The sequence below is a fragment of the Ursus americanus genome, chromosome 27, assembly GCF_024610735.1.
Source record: "Ursus americanus isolate L20-20 chromosome 27, mUrsAme1.1.p, whole genome shotgun sequence".
Classification (NCBI taxonomy): Eukaryota; Metazoa; Chordata; class Mammalia; order Carnivora; family Ursidae; genus Ursus; species Ursus americanus.
Genome location: NC_142153.1, coordinates 41,633,737 through 41,645,827, shown reverse-complemented (window position 1 = coordinate 41,645,827; position 12,091 = coordinate 41,633,737). Strand labels below are relative to the sequence as shown.

Genomic DNA, 12,091 nt, shown 5'->3' with positions numbered 1-12,091 from the left:
CCAGTGCTCATGGATCTGCTGGCATTATTCACCTCTGTCTATAGGCAAAAGGCTTAATTTCTGTCTTATCTGGAGCAGTGTAATCCACAGAGAAAAGGACCTGTGGGGAAATACCAGTGGATGTTTTGGGTTGTTTTTAATGTTTCTGTACTTCCCTTTTTTTACCTTATTTTTTCTACAGTGTTTCATATTCTGTGGCTCATAATATGAATGACAATCACAGTGAATCTTGTAAATGCCCAGTGAGGCAGTTACGTGTGTCAGTTATCGTTCTAAGGGCTTTGTGCAGATTAACATGTTGAATGCACACGCCAACCCTATAAGGTAGCTACTACTTATTTTTACAACCCTTTATATAGAGGAAGTGGAGAAGAAAAGACATTATCTGTTTCACCCAAGGTAAAACAGATAACAAGTAACAGAGCTGGGATCTCAACTCCAGCCCTTCCATGTCGGGGTCTAAGAGCTTATCCGCTAACCCACTCAGCAGGATATTGTAGTTAATCCCTGAGGACCACGCACTTAATTTTTCTAACAAGTCCTCCTTAAGGATTCTCCCTTACTCTGATAAGGTTTTAGTGATAAAATGATTATTTTAAAAATAAAACTGCTTTGTTTTCTGATTATAAATAACGTGTATATTTTAGTGTTTGAAACATTCAGGGAGTGCAAAGAAATAAAACAAATTAAAAATTAGATAATCTAATAGTCCTCCAGAAGTAGAAAAAAACTGTGTAAAACAAATGAGAGTAATCTCAAATTCAATTTTTTATATTGTAACAAATCTGATGGGATGAGGGAGGGGACTAAAAGCATAGAATTCTACTTCCTTTAAAAGAATTTCATACTGGGCACCTGGGTGGCTCAGTCAGTTAAGCATCTGCCTTTGGCTCAGGTCATGATCTCAGGGTCCTGGGATCGAGACCCACATCAGGCTCCCTGTTAAGCGAGGAGCCTGCTTCTCCCTCTGCCTGCTGCTCCTGCTACTTGTGCTCTCTCTCTGTCAAGTAAATAAATAAAATCTTTAAAAGAATCTCATACTGGATGGGCTAATTAGGTGATGGGCATTAAGGAGGGCACACGATGTGATGAGCACTGGGTGTTATATGCCACTGATGAATTACTGAACCCTACCTCCAAAACTCATGATGTACTATAGGTTGGCTAATTGAATTTAAATATAAAAAAATAGATAAGAGGCTTTCATACCACCTTTTGACTATATATGTTACACTGTGACATTTAGATGTTTCCAAAGAAACATGTTTGGGGGAAATTTAATTATTCAGGTACAACCATTTTAATTCAATACACAGGAGATATAACCTAATTAAAGAGAAGAAACAAACATCGAAAAACAGCCCAGATAATCTAGAATATTTGTGTTGTTACCTCTACTATATTTCCCCTTCTATTTAGAATACTGATTTGTTCCATTTATATTAACAAGAGAGAACTTACCATGCACTTAAGTTAATCAAACTTATGGAGTCAATCACGGGTGAATATAATTGGGGCATACACTGCACCCCAGAAGCTAAGCTATTAAAAACTGATGACCTCCATTTTACTCAATGATCTTAAAATTATGACAAATATTTGAAATCAATTAAGATTGATTTTTGGTTAATGGGGCCATTCAAATAATCCAAAAACTGGAAGGAAAATAGCACTGTTTTTAAATGTCACATTTAATTTTTAAAAATTTAAACAACAGTAATTTTTAAAGCCTAAAATAGCCTTTATTTCAAAACTCTTTTAAACTAAACATTGATTATTCTTCTGAAGTCATTAATTATCTCATGCCTTAATTGTCAGTGTTACAAAGTAAGAATTGATCCCTGATATATTTTTTTCTGGTCTTAATAAGTATTTCACCTGTTTCAAAATACTGTGAACAATTATACTTCACAATGCAGGGACATAATATATTCAAGTAAAGGCAAGCACCATATCTTTATCCTTGCATGTAACAATACACCTGGTTCACAGTACACCTGCAACCAAGAATTGTGTGTTTTCTATTTAACGATAAATATATTAGATAGGGTACATTTTTCTGTTTTCATGTCAGTGTGTCATTAATTTCTCTCTCACTGAGTGTTTAAAATGCACAGCCTTAAGAAAAACAAAACAATACAAAAATCAGTTATTTTGGTGATAATCAAATGATTTTTCTGTACTTGATCAGTTTGGACTCCCTTTGATTAAAAATCAAAAATTTGATTGAATTTAAACTATAGTTCTTTTCTTTCCTTTCCTTTCCTTTTCTTTCTTTCTTTCTTTCTTTCTTTCTTTCTTTCTTTCTTTCTTTCTTTCTTTCCTTCCTTCCTCCCTCCCTCCCTCCCTCCCTTCTTTCTTTCTTTCTTTCTTTCTTTCTTTCTTTCTTTCTTTCTTTCTTTCTTTCTTTCTTCCTTCCTTCCTTCCTTCCTTCCTTCCTTCCTTCCTTCCTTCCTTCCTTCCTTTCTTTCCCTTTCTTTCTTTCTTTCTTTCTTTCTTTCTTTCTTTCCTTCCTTCCTTCCTTCCTTCCTTCTTTCTGTTTTTGTTTTCTCTATCCCCCACCCAATGTGGTAAGCACTGAACTATAGTAGATTGCATGATATAAGGTCAGGGCTAAGTTATTTCCTAACTTCCCCTCTTACTGGCATGTTACTCTAAGCAAATTACCCATTTGCAAAATGATTACCTTATAACACCATGTAACAAAATCATAATACTACCTAACATAATAATATTTAGTAAGTGTCACAGTCCTTGTCTACTCTTATGTACTCTGTAAATTCTTTTCAATATTATTTTTATTTCTAATTATGCAAAGTAATCAAAGATGTGTCTTTCAAAAATAGACTTCCACAAAAAACAGAAAAATTCTACAAATGTCAATTGAAAAAACCCCAAAAGATAAAGACTTTGGAAAAGGTTGAAGAAGAGTTGCAATGCTCCAAAATAGATGACATGATTATGGGATACTGGGTGACAGTGAGCAAATCCCACTTTTTCTATTTCTGGTTTTGTTCCAGCCCAGCCGGGGAATGTAAGGGAATCAGCAGCTAATGTGATCTCGTACTCCTCAGCTCTGTTCCTGGGCCTAAAGAGTCTTTGCTATGTCTTTTGTTTCTGAGAAAAAACTGTGTCCCAGCTAGCGTGTAACTTGGTGTGGGGAGAGGCTCATCCCAGCCCCAGGTATTCTGGACCAGCCATGGAGCATGCTCTCTGCCAGAGCCTGGGCCATGACGCATTGCGAGCAGCCCTGTGCAGCCTCTGCGGCAGAATTATCAGAGATGGGACCGCGCACACTTCATTCCGTCCCTGCCCCTTTGTCTGCTGGTAGATCTACACCACGTGTTGCATGGTGGTGATGTTGAAATCGAGTAGCACAAACCCTAAGAGATGTTGTTGTTGTTGTTGTTGTTTAACCAGCTGCGTACATTGACACAAATCATAATACTTTGCTGGACAAAAGTATAAACGCTGGCCGATATATATATTTTTTTTTCTTGAAAAATAATAAAACCACAATTTGTAGTACGAATTGTGTAAAACTGATGAATCACAGACCTGTACCCCTGAGACAAGTAATACATTATATGTTAATTAAAAAAAATAAATGGAGGAAAAAAAGAAAAATAAATAAAAAAATAAAAAGATAATAAAAAGGCAAGAAAAGATGTAAAAAAAAAATAAAACCAGAAAATTTAAGCAGAAGCAAAATTACATATGTTCTAAAACTATTAAGCCAGTTAGACTAAACCTCTGCTTCATTTGGTCTAAGTCCTAGATAACCCAATGATAATACACTTGGAAGAGCTTTGGGAGAGAAGGCAAGCCTGCAGTCTTGAGTGAGAAGCTCCAGATATTTACATATCTCATTTGCTTCCTCCTAGTTACCCTGAACCTCAAACCATTACTGTCACCCATGGGCAAGGATTTGTTCCCTCAGAATGGAATTCCGTCACATGCCCTTTCCAACCTTTCCATGCTCAAAGAATGAAAACCCATCAGAGTCCAGTGGGATTGATCTCTCCGCCATGAAGTCTCCCATGGCTTTCTCAACTGGAATTCTCTCTTCCATCTGGGAACTTATCAAAACATATTATCAATACCTCTTGTGACATACATTATTAAAGTAACATTAACAATTCATGATGCATTAACAGTCTCTGAATCCCGATTAGGTGTGGAGTTCAGCTGAAAATACTGGAATGACCTCTCAATAGTCGTGAAACAAGAGGGGCTTCTTCCCACCGAACAGTAATTCTGAAAGTAGGCAGTTGCTGGGATCTCTCCTGACCTTGCCTTCTCCATCACTAGATGGGGGAGCAGTCCTAAAGCACCATGTTCTCATGCAGTCATGTGCAAAGGCAGGAAGTAGGCTGACAGCATGAAAAATGAGTCTCCTTGTCTCCTTGCCTCCTTGTAGGGAGGCCCTAGAAACTTCCTCTTAAATCTCATTGCCCAGTGGAGGTCATGTCTACCTCCTGAATGGGTGTTTTGTGCACTTACCCTCAGATCAAAGTACCTGGACCTAATCAGGGTTCTGGTGGGAAAGAAGAGGAGGGTCAGGAATAGGACACCGTGGGGTAGGCAATACACTGTATTTAATGTAGATGAACATAGGTAAGACAACAAACCTACATGATGATTATGACCATCTGACCAAGAAAAAAACTGAGGTTCAAATATTATAAGTAACTTGCCCTGGACCATATGACTAGATAGGAGTGGAGTGGAGCAAGATTAAATTCAAGTCTCTCTCTAAATAGTTTAACTCTTAACATTAAGTATGAAGACTTTATTATTTCCCCTTTTGACTGTTAAATAATTTAATGAAGTGGGTATGTTAGCTTCGGCTTTGTAGTGTACATATTTATTATATAAATTAAAAATATCTCCCTGAACTCTATTCAGTAAGGTATTAATTTCCATAAAGATATCGAAAGGCTTAAGTAGAATTTACAATAGAAAGAGGAGTGGAACATCAGGAAGTAGTAGAATTGTTTATGAGGTGGACAGGGAGCAGTGGGACTTAGTGTATTTTAAAATACAAGGCTAGCTACCAGTTATATGGCAAGAAAATTATTACTATTAATAATGAATGACAATACAACAGCAGTTACTGCAATTCACACAAATAGTGTTTTCTATTAGCCTAATGATGGAGGCAAGAAGACATTATGTATTCTGGTTTTGCTGTTGTTGACTTCTACATTTTACTAGAAATGTGTTCCACAGGTTTTGTGATCACTCATGATAACTAAAAGACAGCAACGTCTACATAAAGCAGAGGGTAACTCAGACCTTTTACAGTGGAATGTGTCTGAGGTAGACTTCTTATGCTTATGCTCATGTTAAAATGAGTTGGCTTTCCTTAAGCACCTTCCAGCTGGTCTAAATACAGCGGAGAGTCCCTGAAGGAACCAGTATTAAACGGACTGTCCCTTGTATAACTTCTCACATTGACTATTTGATCTTGTGCCTTTTAGGCGAGGGCAAGTAATTCTGTGCGTTAAAATATTATGTTCAGAAGTGGCACTCTTTCTAATACCTGCAAGCATTTACGCAACAATTCTTGGTGCATTTCTTTTATATTTGCCAAATAAGAGGTCTCTCTGTTGAATGTGTACTTATGCCGGAGACTACCATCATTAGAATTAATTAAACATCAAAAAAAAAAAAAGTGCGTGTTCACAAAGAACCAGTGTCTTTTTTCACTTCCGTAAGGTCTCGTGTTCAAAGCTAGGATTTGTGTAGAATTTCATTCGGAAACTCATCTATAATCACTGTTTTCCTACCTTTAAGCTGAGCGTCGGGCTTCAGACTGCAATATCTCACACACACATTACAGCTGCCTAGTTCTCCCATCAGTTTTTTTATTCTCTCCTTACCTTTAATTAAAATGCATTAAAGGAAGAAAAAAGAAACAAATGGTTGTAGAAAGTAGCATTTAAATGGAAACGATTGCTCTAAATGCGGCTGTTTAGGAAATGTATGGCATGGTGAGCAGCTTTGCAAGGCATCAAAGAGTACACATGAGATAACATAAGTATTATTTATGACGGTGTTGGACGGAGTCAAAAGCACTGTTCCTGGGCTCTGACTTCCAGATGGAGCTTCTCAGACTGCGTACAGAAGTATCTCCTGAATTTTTCACTTTTAGAATTCGTTTGTGTTTTCATAAAATTTAAAAATGCATATCACTGTGTTGGTTTGCTATGGCTGCTGTAAACCATTACTGCAGATTTAGTAGGTAAACAATATGAATTTGACATCTTACACGTCTAGGGGTCCAAAGTCTGAACTGGGTCCCTCTTGGGCTCAAGTCAAGGTGTCAGAGGATTTCATTCCTTTCTGGAGGCTCCAGGGAAGAGAATGTTTGCATGCCTTTTCCAGCTTCCAGGAGCTGTCCTTATTCCTTGGCTCATAGCTCCCCGCCGTCTTTAAAGACAACAATGGCCAATCGTGTCTTTCTCATAGCCTGTCACTGACAATGACTCTTCAGCCTTCCTCCTCATCATTTAAAGACCTTGGGGATTACAATGGGCCCACCCGAATAATCTAGGATATTCTATTTTAAAATCAGCAGATTAACAAATTTAATTTCATCTGCTACCTTAATTCTCATTACCATGTAATTGAGCATATTCAAAGCTTGCAGGGATTTGGACAGGGACATATGTTAGAGGCCATTGTTCTGCCAGCCACAAACACATGTAGATAAACCCCACTCTGACACAGTTACAAATGTAAATATTTAGTAATCAAACATTTTTACTCATAGGCGTATTTAAAGATCTATAAATGATGCCTATTTGAGCATATATGTGACTGATGGCATACAAAGGAATCTCACTTTTTATTACTGATGTATAGAGATACTGATAAATGTGCCTAAATAAAACAAGTCACATGTTTCATGCACAAGAGTAAATAGAAGCTCTTCTGCCTCACTGCTCTAGTTTTTGCCTTATTCCAGCCTACTTTTTCTAAAGAGAGGTTGATCAGTAGCCTCTGTTCCAAAAAGTAGGGGCTTTTACACACACACACACACACACACACACACACACACTTACAGACACACATCCACATGCCTAATCAGGTCTCTGCATCAGTCCCGTCTGAGGGAGGGAAAGCTTTTTCATCCTGATTCCCAGGGGTTTAGCTTTTAGTTACTGTGGCTAAATCCACTCCATGTCATTTCCTGGGCGATGCCATTTTAATCCCAATGATGCCTAATTCTGATAAGAAGGTTACGGTTACGCCTGCATTTCAAAGTGTGAGTTCCCTCCTTTCCCTGTAGGCAGACACCATGCAGCCTGGTTCAGCTCCAATTGTGGGTTTCCATTCCGAGGATCTTGTACTTCTGTCAGCCTCTGTGCCGTGGGATCTGATGGACTCTTCTGGACTTGAAGGTTTCTTGCCTCTCTTTCTAAGAACTAGACTGATGCCTTCTTGCCCCAAGCTCAGAAACTGGGTCTCTGTTCCCCTTGAATACAACTCTCTAATGCTAATGCCTGGTTTGAACTATAAAATATCACCAGGGAGCACCCTGTCACTTTTCCCGATCTTCCTTCTGAGGACAAGTGGTGAGACTTTCGACTTATAAGGAGCTTGGAAATGGCAGACTCATAGGAAAAGGGGAGCTTAGGGACCTGCTTTAATTTGTCTTAATAAGCACTTTTATTTCCACTATTGGAATTGGCTTAAGAAAGAAGCTATAGCCAAAGAGACCACCTTCCCTGGTACTGTCTCTGCCTGCTTACACCATCATAAACCCTGGTACCGGCCATCAGACTAAACTGCTTCTTGTCTCTTTTGATTCATATGGAGCACCTTATCTTATCTCTTAGACTTCAGGGCATTCTAAAAATATCGAGAAGCTATTCTTATTCTATTATTGAGATATATATATCTCAAATATAACATATTTGTTTCAGGTATAGACATAATGACTCAATGTATATATTGTGAAACGATCACCACAAGTCTAGTTAACATCCACATTCCTCATCTTGTCAATATTGAGAATCTTGATTACACCAACAATAATAATAGTTTATCAAACAAGACTGGTTCTCTGTGTGCTCAGAAGCTGTCCTAGCACTGGGCCTATGAGGTTTCCTTTACTCCTCACAAAACCCCATGAGATATGTACTGTTCTTACCAATATGTTACAGGCGACTAAACTGAGATTTAGAGAGATTAAGTAATTCTTTTCAAATTGTCCAATTCACTTTGCCCAGAAAATGATAGATTCACTGTTTGAGATTGGATCATCAGCTTCTAGAACCAAGTTCTAAATTGCTAATGCAATACTGTCCTCTGTGCCATCTAAATGACAGTCCCCTGGGAATTAACCAGCCAGCTTCCAGGAGTCAATATGCAACAGTATCTGAATTGTTCAAAGAAACACAATGTATACAAGAAGAAGCTTTAGAAGGGTTCATCTAATATCTGGGCATGAGGGGGCGCCTGGGGGTCTCAGTGGGTTAAATGTCCGCCTTTGGCTCAGGTCATGATCTCAGGGGCCTGGAATCGAGCCCCATGTCGGGCTCCCTGCTCAGCCGGGAATCTGCTTCTGTCTCTCTCCCTCTGCCCCTCCCCCATGTTCGTGCTCTTGCACTGTCTCTCTCTCTAATAAAATAATATCTTTAAAACAATAAAATAAAATCTGGGCATGAGTAGTAGTTTGTTACTTCATTTCTCTGGGCTCTACTTTGGTGATGGGGGATTGAACCTCTTGATACTTGAAGTTTTCTTATTAATTTCGTATTAATATTTTATAATGTAATAAATCTTTTTTATCAACAAATAGTGCTTAATTTCTCCCTTTTATAAATGTAGTATTTACTGTTTTGAGAGCATAAGGTTTTAAAAAAGACTTTCATGTGCCCCCCAGGACAGCCATGCTCATGAAGCATTGCGCATCTGGTCTCCCCCGTCTTGTGTTGGAGGTCCTCCCCTTGTAGCTCCCACAGACCTGGTCAAGCTAAGCAGACCAAGGAAATTGGTGTCTATGCATGTGTGTTTGTTGAGACTGACTCCTTCTTTGGCTCCCGGATGTCTGCTTTGGTATCTTATAACCACATCTCGTATTTTTGATTCTAGGAAGATCCTAGAATCCTCACTGCATGTTTGATATATTGGTTTTAGAATGTAAAATCTCACAGACTCAAATTAAGGTCGAGCCAGGCTACTGAGAAGAAAATCACATTTATTATGCAGTGAGTTTTATTCCATTTGATCATGGAAAAGAAGTTACACTGGGAGAATTCACTCTGTCTTAACATGCTCATGTTAAAATAGCCGAGGAATATTCAACTGTTTAGGCAGCTGACTCTGCTAAAAATGTGATTCTGAGAATTAAAGTCACTGTAAAAATATTTCCTAAGCACATATTATACGCCAGGCTACACGCTAAGCAAGTGGGAGCCGTGACGTACAAAAGAGGGAGAGATTGTGTCTGAGGGCAGCGCAGGGCTGAAGCTGCCTCAGTTGAAGGCTTTGTCACAGGGACACACGCGCGGGAAGGAAGCAACAGCCCGCTGCCTGTCCCGAGGTCCTGCTCGTCCCTCCACCTGCTTCTCCTCCACCTTCTACTGTATCTCCCAGCGCACCGTTGTGTGTGTTTTACCATCAGTCACCCATCCCTAGAACGGAAGCTGGGGAAGGAAGGGAGTCTGTGTGTGTTGGTCACAGCTGCGTCTTCATGCCCTACTGCCGCCCGGGCACTTAGTAGGTGCTCGGGAACCGTCTGTTAAGTGAACGAGCGAATGAACTCTGCGTCTTCAGCTGCTGCCGGCTGCTCTCCTCCTTGGCTCCCGTGTCAGTTCCCGTGCTCTAAGCCTTCACGGGTAGGGGCTCAGTAAAGGGAAGTTCAGGATTTTGTTAAGTTTAGCTCTCATGGATTTTATTTCTTCATCTGTAAAACGAGGTTAATAAAAGCTTTATTAGTTGTCTGTTGCTGTGAAATACATGACCCTGAAATTTAGTGGCTTAAATCAACGACAATAAAACTAAAAAAATTACTCTTTTGCATAAAAGTTATGGGTCAGGAACCTGACTCAGCTGGGTGCTCGAACCATGGTCTAGTCGTCAAGGTTTCTCGTGAGGTATGCTCAAGAAACTGGCTAGAGCTGCAGTCATCTGGAGGCTTGGCTGGGGTGGAAGGCTTGCTTCTCTCACACGCTCCGCAGGTTAGCACACATTGTTGATAGGAAGCCTCAGTTCCTCTTTATAGACCTGCTTGTGTGTCTTGATGACACGTCAGCCAGCTTCTCTCCAAGAGTGATCCAAGAGTCGGCACAGAAGAAACCATGCAGCTTGAAAGATCTAGCCTGGGAAGGCACACGCCATCACTTCAGTATCGTCCTAGTTCCACAGGTTGCATAAAGACACAAATGCCAGGGGATGAGGATCACCAGGGATCATCATCTTCTAGTTTGGCTAACAAAGATGCTTAGTAGGAACGTTGTCAGCATTTAAATAAATCATAAATGTAAAGTCCTTGGCATGGTGCCAAGCACACAGTAGGCAGTTAGAATACAGCATCTCCACGTAGTTGCTCGTGTGTCATGGAGCTGATTTCATAGTGCTGGAAGATTCTCTCTCAGTGCTATCTGTAAAAGTCTGCATTCATCTATAGAATTCGCATTGAGGGACACCTGGGTGGCTCAGTCATTAAGCGTCTGCCTTCGGCTCAGGACGTGATCCCAGCGTTCTGGGATCAAGCCCCACATCAGGCTCCTCTGCTGGGAACCTGCTTCTTCCTCTCCCGCTCCCCCTGCTTGTGTTCCCTCTCAAGCTGGCTGCCTCTCTCTCTGTCAAATAAATAAATAAAATCTTAAAAAAAAAAAGAGTTTGCATTGATTTCTCATTCATTCATTCATTCATACATTCATTCAACATGTCTGCTGTCCTCATATCCTGTGGAATTATCCTCATACCCACCTAAAATATAAATTCTTAGCACCAGCCACATGGTGAAATAATGACCCCCCCCCAATTGCTGGCCTACCCCTGGGGTATCCGAATGTGCTATTTCTGGGCACCTATGCGATGATATTATCTTCTGGAATTCCAGAGTACCCCTGGGGTCTGTCCGTGGTAAGTAAGTTGACTGCCTTCTCCAACCCACTCTGACTACTGTGACCCTTTCAACATTGCCTTCTATGCCTCCAGCATACAGAGAGAAAGCTCTCGTGCTCTCAGCTGGGATGTAGGAGATATAGGAGAAGCAGTGTGCCCTCGACCACGTGGGTCTGGGCGTGACTAACGCAGAGCTGTGCAGAATGGAATGGATAAGGAAGTCGATGAGGACAAATATTTGACAGAGGACTGAAGACCAACATGGGAACATAGAAAAAAAATCCGTCCAAAGCAAACTTCCGTTGAACCTGAGATCAATTAGTAAGAAAAGGAATTTTTTAAACGTCATTCCTCTCGATTCTTTTCATATTATAAGCTGTTTATGAAGCACTTCCCTATAAGCATTATTTTGCACATTTGAAGAAACAAATCATAAGCTTCCCCTGAAGCCAGCACCTGTTCAATCCTATGTTGCCAGCAAGGGTCCACAGGAGTAACGGCCTCCCTCCAGGGGGTTAGCGGGAGATTAAACTTCAGCCCGAATGTTGGGAGAAGCTGGAATGCTGAGTCAATACAAGCACCGGGTTTAATTTGATGTTTTCCATGCACAATCAAAATTGTGATTTTTTTTTCCCTAACTGTACAGGTATTGCCTCCTCCGTTTGCTTTCGTGGGTTCCCTGTGGAGCTTATGTTATGCTCTGATATTTGAAATTGATCGTGCAGGTTCTATTTCAAGGGTGATAATAAACCTGGTGCAAAAGCTGGGGTTGGCCAAGGTGACTATTAACCTTTCTTCTAATATGGTTGATTTATTTTGCCTGGTGGCACAAACCGATCTGATTCCCAGTACGATCTGCTGATAACCTCACGTTAAGTATCACCTATGGATGAAGCATGCAGAAGAGAAAAAGAAATCCTTGTCTGAATTTTTGTAGGGAGAACTGAAAGAAGTCATCATTCATTCTGTCCCAATTATTTTTACAAATTTTGCCATTGAGGAGTTG

At 40.1% G+C, this 12,091-nt stretch overlaps 1 protein-coding gene across 4 annotated transcripts in view; it reads left to right on the top strand.

Annotated features, from left to right (window-relative positions):
- Positions 1-12,091, top strand: part of LOC123784489 (uncharacterized) — a 402,614-nt gene that overhangs the window by 65,508 nt on the left and 325,015 nt on the right. The gene's annotated exons all lie outside the window — the stretch shown is intronic.